Raw genomic sequence first — 14,271 nt, 5'->3', positions numbered from 1 at the left:
AAATCCCGCTTGAAACCGAAAATCGCCTTGCACATGTGCGAACCAGGCCCGCGTAAACAACCACGTGGTTAACCCATGTGAGTAGAAAAGTCTCACGCATGCGCAAGGAGTTGCTAACTATAGGTCTTGAATGCCTGGCATATGCTCGCCTGGATTTTAAAAGAAGTTTTTCGGTACTAACGCCTTGCTTAACAAAGAAGAAAAAAACATGGGATAGAGTAGAAGGGAAATTAACATCTGTTTATGATTCTTTCATCAATAGTGAGCATTTTGGGCCTGATGTGCTTAGCCAAAAGAAAAGATGGCGGGTGAAACGTAACGAAAGTTGAATCTGCGCACTAAGATCTGGAAATGACCTGCTGACCGGGACATTGATCGGTTGCCAAGATCCAAGGATGAGTGCTTGAGAAAGTTCCTCAACTGAAGAGATCATTTAAAAAGTGTATCAATCTATTTTGTGAGATGCTTGTTAAAGGAAGTGTCCCTAAAATGTAATAACTTAAGTGGGCAGGGTTTACTAAACAAAGAATTAGTTAAGAATGTTAGTTAAGAATGTTGGTATGACCGCATGAGATGATGACAACTCCCCTGGCCCGGCCAATCGGAGTTCATGATTCACAGATATTTGCAACCTTTGAGGGTGGGACATGCAAAATTAAAGGGTATAACTTGAGTGACTTAAGATTAAGAGAGAGCTGTTGCTATGAAGAGACGTTGATGCTGAGTGAGGAATAGGCGAGAAATGCTGCTGGGAAGAACAGACTGAGAAGGTTCAATACTTAAGACAGCCTGATTAGATTGAAGATTTTGCTGAAGAATATCGAGGAGGGAGAGAGTGTAAGAGAGGGATGCGCTCCGGTGCATCGGGTTCTAGAGAAGTATTGTAAGTATAAATCTATCCTGCACCTATCCTACAGTCTTTGTCTCCTGACTTTATCATGTAACCTCCACTAACCCTTCTGGCCAGGGGTTGGGTTTCCCACTGCACCTTTAGGTAACTACATTTCCTGTCTTGAATTTGCTAGATATTATGTCCTTTTGTCTCTTCATCTATCCACTCCTAATGCATTACATTGTTGAATGTGTCTGTGAATTCAATGTATTTGTTAAATGAATTTTCTCTCCCATGAAAGTTGATGGAGTTTGCACTGTGAATCTATATAAATGAGCATTCATTTGGATTGAATTATTAGATAAAATCTATTGAATCTTACTTTGAGTCTGTGATCATTTTATCGAAAGATATCAGATAAATTAATTAATTTGTTAATATCACCATCAACTACTTGACTAAAGGTCCATTGACCAAAGGAAAAGTGTTGATCTGTGAAGATTAGTTAGGTATTGACTAATTCAGATCAAAGAAAATAAAACTTGATCCCCAGCAAATCACGACTATGCATTTGTGGTTATCCTACATTTAATGTGCCTACAAAAGAGACGGGTAAATTCTTATCTCCGAGCTGTTGCTTTGGGGCCGGAAAGTCATTTATAATCTTAGAGCTGTCCTCGAAAAATCGTTTGTAATGTTGATTTCGAGCCATTCCACATTATTTGTTTGTTTTTGTGCACTTGTTCTAAAATGCATTTGCTGTGTGGGTATCTTAGTTCGAGAAAAATGACTGTCTCTGGGAACTTTGAGTTCTTGAGTTTCTGTGTGCCCGTTCTTTTTAAAAATCTCTGTAAAACGTGATTGTTTGGTATCGAAGCCCCTAGGAATTCCACACATTTGCATGCGCCACCACCGACAGCTCAACTGCATCCTGTCTGTGATAGTCTGTAACAGTCCTCCAGTCCAGCACAAACTGGCAATCAGAATGAATTGCAATGTGCGTGTTGACAAATCAGTAACACAGCGTGACCTCAAGCAGAAACACACGAGCACAGTAACCCAACTGGAATGTATTAGAGGCGTGGAAATCCTAGCATAGACCCACCTACTAGATGGAATGAGGAAGTACTCTTTCAGTTTCGGTTTTTTCCCAATTGCTTTCGAGCAGGGATCTTTGAAGGAGAAAGCCCGGGTACATGAAGCAAGAAACACGGAAGTTTCAACGTGGTACGTCTGGAAAAGTCAGCATGTTCTTAATTTTCATTATTTTATTGGGAGGTTGCGTACTCGCGGTGAGATAAATTATAGATGTATCTTATTCCGTGTAGGTCTTTAGGAACAGATTTTGTTTAGAAGGAGCGTGTTGACAAATCGTTAACAGTGCAGCTTTACACCGATACCCAATGTCTATGACAAACGCCGCAAAACAGGCATTGTTTGACAGTTGTTTCTAATACAAAACGATCGGAAAAAACCTTTGAGTTGATCTCCTTATGTTACCAAAATAAATGCCGAAACAGGGTCCGTACGTATTTGCACCATGCAAGGATACATACCCAGGATTCATTTGATGATTTTAGTCTAACTGCTTTGATGTGTCAACAAAATTATATTCCTCATGGTATGATATTTACCATAGCTGCTAAGTTTCCAGTTTGCATGTATGTGTTATTTCCAAGTTTGCGGAGTAGTTATGTGTGAGATTTCAAGTATAGGTGTGACATTTTATCATTAACCAAACAAGCTAATTGATCCTTATAAAGAGATTATTTTCAGGAATTACACCATTTTTAATTATAATGATGCCTAAAAGGGGGGTACAGTATATTGCCATATGACATGCTGATCCTGTGGGCCACAGACCATCCATACGGAAAGGGGCGAGGCTTTCCTGCTGCATCTATGCCTTTGACGAATCAGACACAGTAGGAGAGACTGAGGCAGGAACAGAGGAGCAGAGCCCAACAGCTTAATGTCTGTCACCAGAGCATGAACAAATAGACTGACACACACAATACCAGTGGTATTGTCTCCATCCTGTGCAGGGAATGAGGGGATCAAGCCACATTCAGCAGCTTTTACTCAGCCATTTCCAGGATCAGGCCAGCCTTAGTCAAATAGTGCTACATTTTCCCCCATATAATTTGCCGACACCTGAGCACATTTTGCTATGCTTGCACTTGGCCTGCTTTGCGGTTGGAGAAGCAACCTGCAAGATGTGAGGTTGGGTTTCTTTTCATATCGAGCTGGGCCCAGCAAAAATACTTAGAGCGTCATCAGCCCTCCTTTTGGTTTAGTTTAATCCTGGCTGTGATTTGTTTACAGCAAAACCAAAGGAAATGATGGACGGAGTGTTGAACATTGCAAGCACTCACCCCCAGTCAACTGATCTGGGTTTAATCCATCACCGTTCTTTAGCCCACTCTGCCACCCCAGTTCAGACATGACCATATGCAAATCAGTCTGACCCTGTGCTTCATGGGAACAGTCCAGCCCGAACTGCCAAGCCATGTCTTCCCTGGACCGGAAACAAGCTTCCTAGGACCGGTTTCTGGCATTTCAGCCGTCTTCAGCCAGGCTTGCTTGAATCCAGTGGCAAAGTGAGCAAGGGACTCACGTCTGAGCATACCCTGCCAACTTATGGCGAACAAAGCAAAACCAAAGGAAATGATGGACGGAGTGTTGAACATTGCAAGCACTCACCCCCAGTCAACTGATCTGGGTTTAATCCATCACCGTTCTTTAGCCCACTCTGCCACCCCAGTTCAGACATGACCATATGCAAATCAGTCTGACCCTGTGCCTCATGGGAACAGTCCAGCCTGAACTGCCAGGGTATGCTCAGACGTGAGTCCCTTGCTCACTTTGCCACTGGATTCAAGCAAGCCTGGCTGAAGACGGCTGAAATGCCAGAAACCGGTCCTAGGAAGCTTGTTTCCGGTCCAGGGAAGACATGGCTTGGCAGTTCGGGCTGGACTGTTCCCATGAGGCACAAAGAACGGTGGTGGATTAAACCCAGATCAGTTGACTGGATGTGAGTGCTTGCAATGTTCAACACTCCGTCCATCATTTCCTTTGGTTTTGCTGTGATTTGTTTACAGCCAAACACCTTAATGTCAGTGGCAAGGAGAGCTTGACACTTCACAAGTGCCTAAGATTTAAACTATGAATTGGAGGCCAATGTTAACTTTATTGAACAGCTGTATGGAAGAGATATACCTGCACTGTAAGAATGTCAGATGTATCTCTAGGAGTAATTACACTAATAGCTTTTTATAAAGCAATTACTACTTTTTATTTTTATTTTTTTTATAGAGCTATTTATCCCTATGCAGGACGTCAGAATGCTTTACATCACACAGACATTATACAGATACACTGAATTATACAAGTGTGTAAGTCAATATACAGGAAATGTTACATAGTACAATATGAGTATAACATGTCGGAGTCACATATCATCCAAACTGGTAGGCATTATTTGTTGAGAGTGCTTTGCCTGGAGAAACACAAAGACAGGATTTAAAAGTGACGCAGTGGTAGGAATTGTCTGTACTAATAAGTCTTTATCGCTTCCCAAAAAGAACACTTTTTAGCAAACTTAGGATAATGAAAGATTGATGAAAATAAACAATATGGTTCTAACACTATGCCTTGCAGTTTTCATACAGCTTCTTGATGCCAGTTCAAAGCTCTCTGTGTCCTCTATGCTACTTTAGATTGAGTTGAAAGCAGACAAAACACAAATAACTGCAGCCAGTTCATTAACCACCAGAATTTGAAAGTCCACGGACTCCGAAGTGGGGTGAGCAGGTTATTCCAAGTAGGAGAAACACATACGCCTTAGACATTTCTGTCATAGCAGAGGGACTGAGAAGCGTAGGATCATGCATGGGGCCCAGAGCTCCTGCTTCTAAACACAGCAATCACCCTCAAGAGCAAATTCATAGACTTAGAGTATAGAAGCAGCAGTAGAAATCTGGATAGTGCTGAGAGCCTGGCGAGCTGGAAGGTGTGGGTCAGGGGTGGTGTGGGACGGGGGGGTTAGCTAACCAAAGCCCATTCAGGCACAGACAGTACTCTGGGTTATTGTGAGGGAGGCTTGGATCCATGTGACTCAAGATAGAATCATGCACTGAAAAAAAGGGAGGTGGTGGGTTTGCGGACTAGTGATTCAAAGCTAATATGTCATATAAAAAATGGCAGATTTGTATCAATCGGGGCATGTCGAAATATGTATGCTTTAAATCATGCAGTGATTGATGTGTCCCCTTGCATTTGTGGAGTGGGAAACATTATCCCCATGTTTTTCCGTCATTGAACACTGAGGGACTTATTTACAAGCCCCTTGAGCCGCCAGTACGTCACTCTTTATATGGGAGAAAGTGACATAACAGTGGTGTAATGGCCTTGTAAATAAGCCCTTGAGTTTTTGTTTTGATTATAGGTATAAAAAGACATCATGGACTGTTTACAGCTGAGTTCAAACCAGTAGTAGATTTACGATCTTAGCAAGGTCAAGGGGTTCCAGGGACTAGGCAACCAATGCAATCACCCTTTGTAAACAGTAATGATACTTTACAATGATGTAAAAAGTGATTCATCGATGATATATTTGATGTACATTATGGAATGTTGTATGCAAAACCCTAATAAAAAAATTCAAACAAAAAAATGGACTGTATACAGCTGAGTTTGAGGGAAATGATGCTCGTGACCGCTTTCCGCATAATCTGAGTTTTGGGAAAAATTCATTGTTATGAGAGGCTGCCTTAGTACTTGATGCTCACTTATGTAAGTGTAGCACCCTGCGCTAATCAAGACGACCCTTATGGTGAGTTTAGTGGATTAGACAACCTTAGAAAGGCTCTCTAAGTGGTAGCTGTGGAGAGCAACCTTCAGGCTTAGTCTAGGAGGAGTGTAAAGCAGCTCGGTTTTCCAGTATCCAATCTTTGGCATAGGCTAAGTGAAAAAGGAACCACCCAGTGTACTTATAAAAATTATAAACATTGATATTTATTACAAACAATCACTCACTAACACTATACAATATCTCCTACTCCTACTGGCAATGCAGACCATACTTCAAAATAGAACAATTAGCAGTACCAATACAAAGTGGTCCCCAGGGGGAGACCAAACCATATACAAAATTAGTGGAATGCGAATCCCAATAGTAGTTGAGACTGTACCCAATAGTTGTAGTGAGGCGGGGACCCACGATATCACCTCAGGTGAGATTCTAGGTGTCCCACGATAGCTGTAGGCCAAGAGGAAACACAACGGCGTACTCAATACTACTCCGAGTATGTTGCAGTTGCAGTCTTGAAGAGGAAAAGACCCTTCCCAGTGGACCCCGAAGAGTACCCGTGGAAGACATGAGGTTGAGTAGCCACCCCACCCGTGGAAAGCCTCAGAATCGGGATAACCGGGGAACAACCTTTACAACGCAACTTTTACAACGCACTACCATTACAACGCATTTTTTACAACGCATAATCCATTACAACGCATGACATTACAACGCATGACACTACAACGCATTTTTAAAAACTACCTTTACAACGCATTCCATTACAACGCATACTACCATTACAACGCATACCATTACAACGCATAATATTACACTATACTATCCAACACTTACCCTACTGATGCACCCCCTGGAGTTAGAATAGTAATTTTTACCCCTACACTATCCAACACTTACCCTACTGTTGCACCCCCTGGAGTTAGAATAGTAATTTTTACCCCTACACTATCCAACACTTACCCTACTGTTGCACCCCCTGGAGTTAGAATAGTAATTTTTACCCCTACACTATCCAACACTTACCCTACTGTTGCACCCCCTGGAGTTAGAATAGTAATTTTTACCCCTACACTATCCAACATTTACCCTACTGTTGCACCCCCTGGAGTCAGAATAGTAATTTTTACCCCTATACTATCCAACACTTACCCTACTGATGCACCCCCTGGAGTTAGAATAGTAATTTTTACCCCTATACTATCCAACACTTACCCTACTGATGCACCCCCTGGAGTTAGAATAGTAATTTTTACCCCTATACTATCCAACACTTACCCTACTGATGCACCCCCTGGAGTTAGAATAGTAATTTTTACCCCTATACTATCCAACACTTACCCTACTGATGCACCCCCTGGAGTTAGAATAGTAATTTTTACCCCTATACTATCCAACACTTACCCTACTGATGCACCCCCTGGAGTTAGAATAGTAATTTTTACCCCTATACTATCCAACACTTACCCTACTGATGCACCCCCTGGAGTTAGAATAGTAATTTTTACCCCTATACTATCCAACACTTACCCTACTGATGCACCCCCTGGAGTTAGAATAGTAATTTTTACCCCTACACTATCCAACACTTACCCTACTGTTGCACCCCCTGGAGTTAGAATAGTAATTTTTACCCCTATACTATCTAATACTTACCTTAAATGTAATTTAATATTATGCGTTGTAATGGTATGCGTTGTAAAGGTAATATGCGTTGTAATGGTAATGCGTTGTAAAGGTATTTTTTAAAAATGCGTTGTAGTGTCCTGCGTTGTAATGTCATGCGTTGTAATGGATTATGCGTTGTAAAAAATGCGTTGTAAGTGCATGCGTTGTAAAAGTGTGCGTTGTAACGTCATACATCCGGGATAACCACAACCATGGTCGAGCAAAATCGAGGACTTCAGAATGAGACCGCTGTTGCAGAAGGATGTTAGAACCTGGGTGTGGGTTCATATCGCAAAGTACCTGAAAGCAGAGGGGACAGAGTCTATGCCACACCGGTACGTCCAGGAGGCACAGAAGACGAAGGTAACTCAAGTTCAGTAGCTTTGCCCAAGCCATCGAGATGCTGAAGGCAACAGCATGGAGGGCATCCCGAAGGGGCCCTACCGTGGATGGAATCATATCTCTAACACTAGATAGGATGTTGGGGTATGATTCCAACATGTTTGATAGCAAACATGCCCAGGTTAGTTCCAGCCAGTTAAGATGGTCTTCGCGTATTGATGCATGGCCTCTTTATATCGTACTGGCTGATTCACTTACAAAGTCTAGAGAATGAACTCTGGGGTTTGTAGGGGTGGTCTGCTCATTCTGGGCCATTCTCACACTATGAACTGACCACCCTGCTTTTGGGATTGAAAGGCCTGCTAGAGGCGTGACGTATAGGTCTCAAGTGGTGTGAGTTAGAGATATAAGGAAACTTATACCGCTCGTGAGTGGTGCATGCACCGACTCACACAGGCTGCAATGGCAGGCCTGTAGTGGTAGTTTGGAGGGTCCCTCATGGGTGGCATAACACATGCTGCAGCCCATAGGGGCCCCTGGATTACCCATGCCCTGGGTACCTTAGTACCATATAGTAGGGACTTACCAGGGTGCTCCAGTAGCCAAATAGTAATGTACCAAGGTACTTACCATAACCAATTTAAGGAGGAAGCACAGTGACTGGGGTCCTGATTAGGCGGATCCCAGTCAGACTAGTCAGAAAACAGTTGAACACCAGCAAAAAGTGGGGGTAACCAAAGCAGATTCAATTGTTCCTACACTTATTAACATATTTAGGCTTTTAAATAGCAAGGCTTACCTTTTTATAGGATTGTCAGCCCAGTTGCCTGGGGATCAGTGGAAGTGAGAACAGGGACGCACTCCGCGCTGAATTGCAATAAAACCCGCAGGCCACTGGTGAAATCATGCATCAAACTGGGAGTACCCGACCCCTCGAGTAATGATATTTTTGTGGTCTAGAGTTTGAGCTGTCTTTGGACAAAAGTAAAGTCCCCCTTCTGGTCTACTGAGAGAAGCACCAGTGAGCATTGGAGTTGTTACGCTAATTCGAAGCTGCAGAGAGGAGGCTAACTCCAGGGCAATGCTCAGTGAGAGCATAACGAGGCTTAGACAGTGAGTGTAACGGCTTGACATAAAGACTAGGCCTGGCGGTGAACTCCGCTCCGTTTGTGGAGTTTGCAGAGTTTTTCACGCTCGGCAGTGCTCGCGGAGTTCCAAAAAACTCTGCTTCATGGAGCAGAGTTTTTTCCTCGCTCGTGCTTGCCAATGGTAAGTTGGTGCGTGTGAGTGAGGAAAATCCAATGCTAGACCACCTCCCAGTGAGATTTCTCAACTTGGGCAGTCACGGATGATCGCTACCTCTCGCGTTGAGAAACCTTCCATTCACGTTGAGGAAGCTGCCGCTCGAGTAGAACTTCTACCCGAGCGGCAAAACGAAGCAGCGCCCTCTTGCGTTGCGTGTGATGCCGTTCTCACTGATTTTACAGTGCAGGACAAACACCCAGTGCTAACAACCAGTGGGAATGGGGCGAGGTAACACACTCCGCCGCTCGCGAAACTGTGTAGGTTGCCAGAGGTTTTTTGCCACTTCGCACAGCAAACTCTGCCCAGGCCTAATAAAGACTGCCACTGTTACTGATCATATAAACACAGGGAGCGCAGGCCCTTACCTACTGAGATAGGGCACAGCTCAACACCCTTGTTTATTTGCTCAGCTGTGTCAGTCTTACCAGGTGCAACAATGCTTGACAGGCTCCTTGGTTGCGGGAAAATTGTCAAAATGCGTTAATCAACACAAGATGTGTTGCACTCGGCAGGGCTGATTTCCATGTCTGTATTTTGTCCAGCCAAAGTCTTGATTGCTACCAGTTTTCATCTTTTTGCTTTGTTCTACAATGTTTGTTTTCCACAGCTTGGTTCGAAATTTTAAACCGGTCCAGCCAGTGAACTCTCTATCCCGTCCCGATGAGCTGAATAGTAACTGCTGTGCTGGTATTCAATCACATGCAGCAGGTACAGTTCAATAGCTTGAACTGTTCCTGTTAAAGCAAAAAACATGCAGGTGCTGATGGGAAGGCAGTAACCGACATGTAGGCCTAATAGTAAATCGGACAGCTTTACATTTCCAACATGCTCCCTTTTGGTTGGTCCTAGCTTTAAAACCTAGCAGGGAGAAATCATAGAGTCGATAAAATGTAAAACACACAGACGCATCGCACAATCTGCTAAACTTGCATGAACACCTGAAGGTGCATTGATTCTAGTGCATGGGCGAGGTTTGCTGTTTGAGGCACTCGTGTGTTCGTGACTCAGTAGTGAAGAGAGGCCGGTAATTCTGCTGGGCTTTGTTAGGTTGCAGTCGTAGACACCGTCATCAAAGGAGATGGTAGCAGATAACATTCCATAGCAACAGAAGCACAACATGAGAAACTTCCGGAACAGGGCTAGATCAATATCTTCTGACTGAACGTTGAAATAACTATTGTAACGTGATTTATGCATTATGAGTGTTTCCGGATCATTTAGGGGTCTGTTTTCTGAAGGAAGGGACGTTTACGCGTCATCCGTAATCTTTCTTTCACATACATGTCATAATGCACGTATTTCAATAATTGGTGGCTAAAGTACAGATTCCTTTGAATTGCATTTATGCTCTATTAAAAAAAAAAACAACAGACATTAAAAAAACAACCGAAAGTCAAGCGCAATGCTTACAATGTACTTTAATTTATACATTCATTAATTTTCATCATACCTAACAGCTACCACTCCTTGGGGATGGACAGATAAACTCGTGAACAGGTTGCTTTATTACAGAGGCATGATAAAGCTCATTCTTTGTATTCTTGGCGTTTCTATTGCATACAATTAGTAAATGTTCCCCGGATCAAGCTAATACATTGAATTAACTTCAAATCTTCCCGCTCTTTAATCAAAGGACCCCCCGTTTGGTACAAAGTCCCATCCCCCTTTTCCCAAATGTTCTTATTATCTAGCTGTTAATTTTTCCTGGTTTACCAGTCCTATATGGGACCAATGATCATCAATGTGTCCTTCTGCGCCATCATTCCTTCATTAATTCCAATGTACTGGCCCCTGGCCAGCCTGCCTCCACATGTACCAGGGCTGATGACCTTTCCTATTCCAGCTCCTCTCTTTATTAGTCTCCCTTTTTCCAGCTTACCAAATCTTTTCCCCACCCACTTTATTGCTACTAAGCCTATCTTCCATGGCCAGAAACCCTCCCAGGCTGTTTTTTTGTCCCAGCGACTGAGCTTTAGTTCTGTCCACACATACCTTAACAGCTACCACTAATATCCTTTTGTAAGTCTAATCCCATTGACTATAAGCCATCCACCTAAAGCTACCCTATATAACTCCACCGTACCCTCTTGATCATCACTATTGAATCAAACCACTCAGTCGGCACCCTCACAGCCTGTCTTTGAACTGAACAGTTCCTGAGCCTACAGCTGGCCAAATAATAATATTCCTGTTCTATTACTCCAACCGTGGTCAACTAGAACTCAAAGAATGTCAACATCAATGTTCCCTTGCCCACACCGTAGTAGAAGTGGCTAGATACCTCCCACACAAAACAGCTTCCTCTCCCAGGCAGGTCCCACCTCAATCCACTGGCATGCTTCCTGCACTGTTCATTTTGTGAGGGAGTTCATTTTATGCTTTACTTTCTTAGCCAATCTAAGCACTCGTTCTCCCTCCTATGCCAAACCTATGCTTCTCCCAAAGAGACACTAGGCCACCCTTACACAAAAAGTGTTCTTGTACCTTTATCATATGTCAGATCCACCACCCCGCCTGTCTAAGCACTGGCAGTTCCTTATGCCACTCACAGGGAACAGCAACACAAAGCAAGAATCCACCTAGCCATCGTCTAGCCTCCTTCATGCCATTATGGAATCCATACTGCAACCCTCTCTTAGCTTTATCACTTTCACCTGTCAAATGACACCACCTCCCACTCTCTTTTGTCAATGGCATCTAATCTATGCAATCCTCATGGGACTTAAAAGTTTTGTGTCAACCTGAATTATCTTGTCAGCTTCCTAGGGGCACTGCGAGGCATAGCAACAATTGTACATCCTGTTTGCATATCTCCACCGGACGCTATCACCAAATACATGAGTTCAGCCATTGAGTAGTTGTTATAATCCAACTCTTTGAATGATGAAAAAAAATGTATTTCCATGATGAAGGTGGCCTATGAATGAGTGGGCTCTGAAATGTTGATTATGTGATACCACTTTGGGGCTAGGGGGAGAGTGAGGGTGTGGAGGTCGAGTAATACAGTTATTTAAGTATTTCATTAAAAAACTCTGAACAGCAAAGGAATTACAGTTGCCATTTTTAAATGACCAATCTGGGCACAGTCCTCCCCACCGTTGGCTGCTGTAATAAATGATGAAAATGGGTGTATGTGTCAAAGGAAATACATTGTGAGCAGTGTACTTGTAGGAGCCAGGTTCCACATTCTAGACTTACTCTGGAACCCCTGGTCGATGTCTCCTTCCTTCCTGCTTAAAAGTGTGAAGGGGAGAGAAAATAATTTGCCAGTCATACGCTGCAATGCCAATGAACCATGACTCCGAAGAATCACAAACTCCTGATTCAAATTTTAGTTAGTTTATTACAAAGCCAAAAACAGTTGGGCATACAGACACCTCAAGATGAGGGTGTAGCAATATATTGCAACTAATGCAAAGCCAAATCTACGGGAAAAATTGAGTCAATATTGCATACAAAGGATGACCAGTTCTAGAATCAAGACGCAGAATATAACTGCGTAAACATCAATCATTTTCTTCATTGGAGGTTTGTCAGTGAAAATCATTAGCCCTACACTACCACTATCATGACATCCCTACTTAGCATAGGCAACTTTAGAAAAGGTGTCAGCACGTGAAGATTCCTAAAGAAATGCACTCACGTTGAATGGGTCAAGTAGCATAAAGTTACAGAGCTTGTCTTAAGATGCTCTCTCCTCTCAAGGCACAGCAGAAGTCCCTGGACTCTATCCCTAAATCCAACACAATATCGTAAGACACACCCATCATCACATCACGCAATCATCCCATCCAGCTGGACACCTCCTCGTAGGTATCTTTCCATGTGGTAGCGGTGCTCTCAACTCTTGCTCAATGACCTTGATTCCCAGGCCCTCTCCAGTGAGAAAGAACACCGTCCCACATTATCAGTATCTCTCGCTCAAATGTATCCTCTCCTTCCTAGGCTTAGCTCCTAAAACAAAAGCGTTATTCTAACTAACAAAGATGAATTTCTCCACCTGCAACAGGAATGTAAGAAAGAGCAGATTCTGCATACACATGGAATTCTACTAGCAGCTCATCTAGAGAGCCAGGGGGAAATACACATGAGGCCTAAAGAAGTCGGCTAACATAAGAAACTACATGAAATTGCATTGAGCATATATATGCGTGATCATTGCTACGGTGCATATTTAAATCGGTGTATTACAAAGCAAACAAATTATCTCTTGTTAATCACATGTAAAACGCGGCACATTAAGGGTTTCATCAAATAGTACATGATTACAATGTTGATCCCTCCATATTGTATGAAAATCTCTATCACATCACTTTACACGTTATTACACGGTCTAATAACCAAATGTTAACATGACAAAGGATTATATGAGTGAGTGCAAACTACTCGTGATTAGAATGCACCCCTACAAATAAAAGAGCACAATTGTGCTCCATCAGTCCCCCCTCTGATAACTAGTGTCATCACAATCAATTGCAACTCCCTGTAGAAAGCACCGACCTAAACAGAAGTTGTAGCCAGTCTTCCCTGTCGAAACTTTTCTAGGTTCTTGAGATTCTCGTAGTGACTGTCCTGCAGTCTCTCCATTCTCCTCTCCCGCTGTCTAAGAGAAATCTCAACCTGTCTTGTTTTATTCCACTTGTAAGCTCTTATCACCCCCAGTAAAAGGATGACACAAATCACAACTATTATGATCGACTTCAAGATGTAACCAAGAAATACTTTTCCAAGATTTGCAAACCAGCTTCCAACCTTTCCAAATCCTTTACCAACTTTATCCCAAACTCCTACTATTGCTAAGTCATGTACCTCATGATGTATCTCAGTAATGTTACTTATATACTTCCTCAGATCCTGGCTATGATCTGGGATACAAGTACAACACTGTTGAACCCTCAGCATTTTACAAACTCTGCATTCTTTTGCTAACAACATGTCTAAAAGACGATTTTGCATCACCATAGCTCTTATCGAGTCCATTTCTCCATCCACAAGTAGCAAAGACTGGGCTGTATTTGCCGATAACTTGTCCACAATAGTTGATAATCTTCTAATCTTTACATCGCTCAAAACCACTCTCAAACTTGGTATTATCGCTCCAACTACATCTCCAGCTATCTCTCCCGCACTTGTACCACACCTTTTTCTATGGGACGACTGCCCATCCAAAGGTCCCAAATTATCCACATGATATATTTTGGGAAACACACCAGCCACATAACACGTGCCATACCAATTCAGTGGCAATCTAACATACGTATTTTTCCCACACACAAAATACACATTCCACACCTGCAGGTACTTCTTTGCGGTG

The 14,271-nt window shown here is 42.8% G+C and overlaps 1 protein-coding gene across 2 annotated transcripts in view; it reads left to right on the top strand.

Annotated features, from left to right (window-relative positions):
• The first annotated feature begins 1,950 nt into the window (after nucleotides 1–1,950).
• Nucleotides 1,951–14,271, top strand: part of SH2D4A (SH2 domain containing 4A) — a 661,947-nt gene continuing 649,626 nt past the window's right edge. Inside the window, exon 1 of one of the 2 annotated variants that reach the window (XM_085640949.1) lies at nucleotides 1,951–2,059. The gene's annotated coding sequence lies outside the window, so the exon portion shown is untranslated. The remainder of the gene's footprint in view (nucleotides 2,060–14,271) is intronic. The other variant, XM_085640950.1, reaches the window with a different exon arrangement.

This window comes from Triturus cristatus, chromosome 2_2 (genome assembly GCF_964204655.1).
Source record: "Triturus cristatus chromosome 2_2, aTriCri1.1, whole genome shotgun sequence".
NCBI lineage: Eukaryota > Metazoa > Chordata > Amphibia > Caudata > Salamandridae > Triturus > Triturus cristatus.
This window is presented reverse-complemented; position numbering and strand designations above follow the sequence as displayed.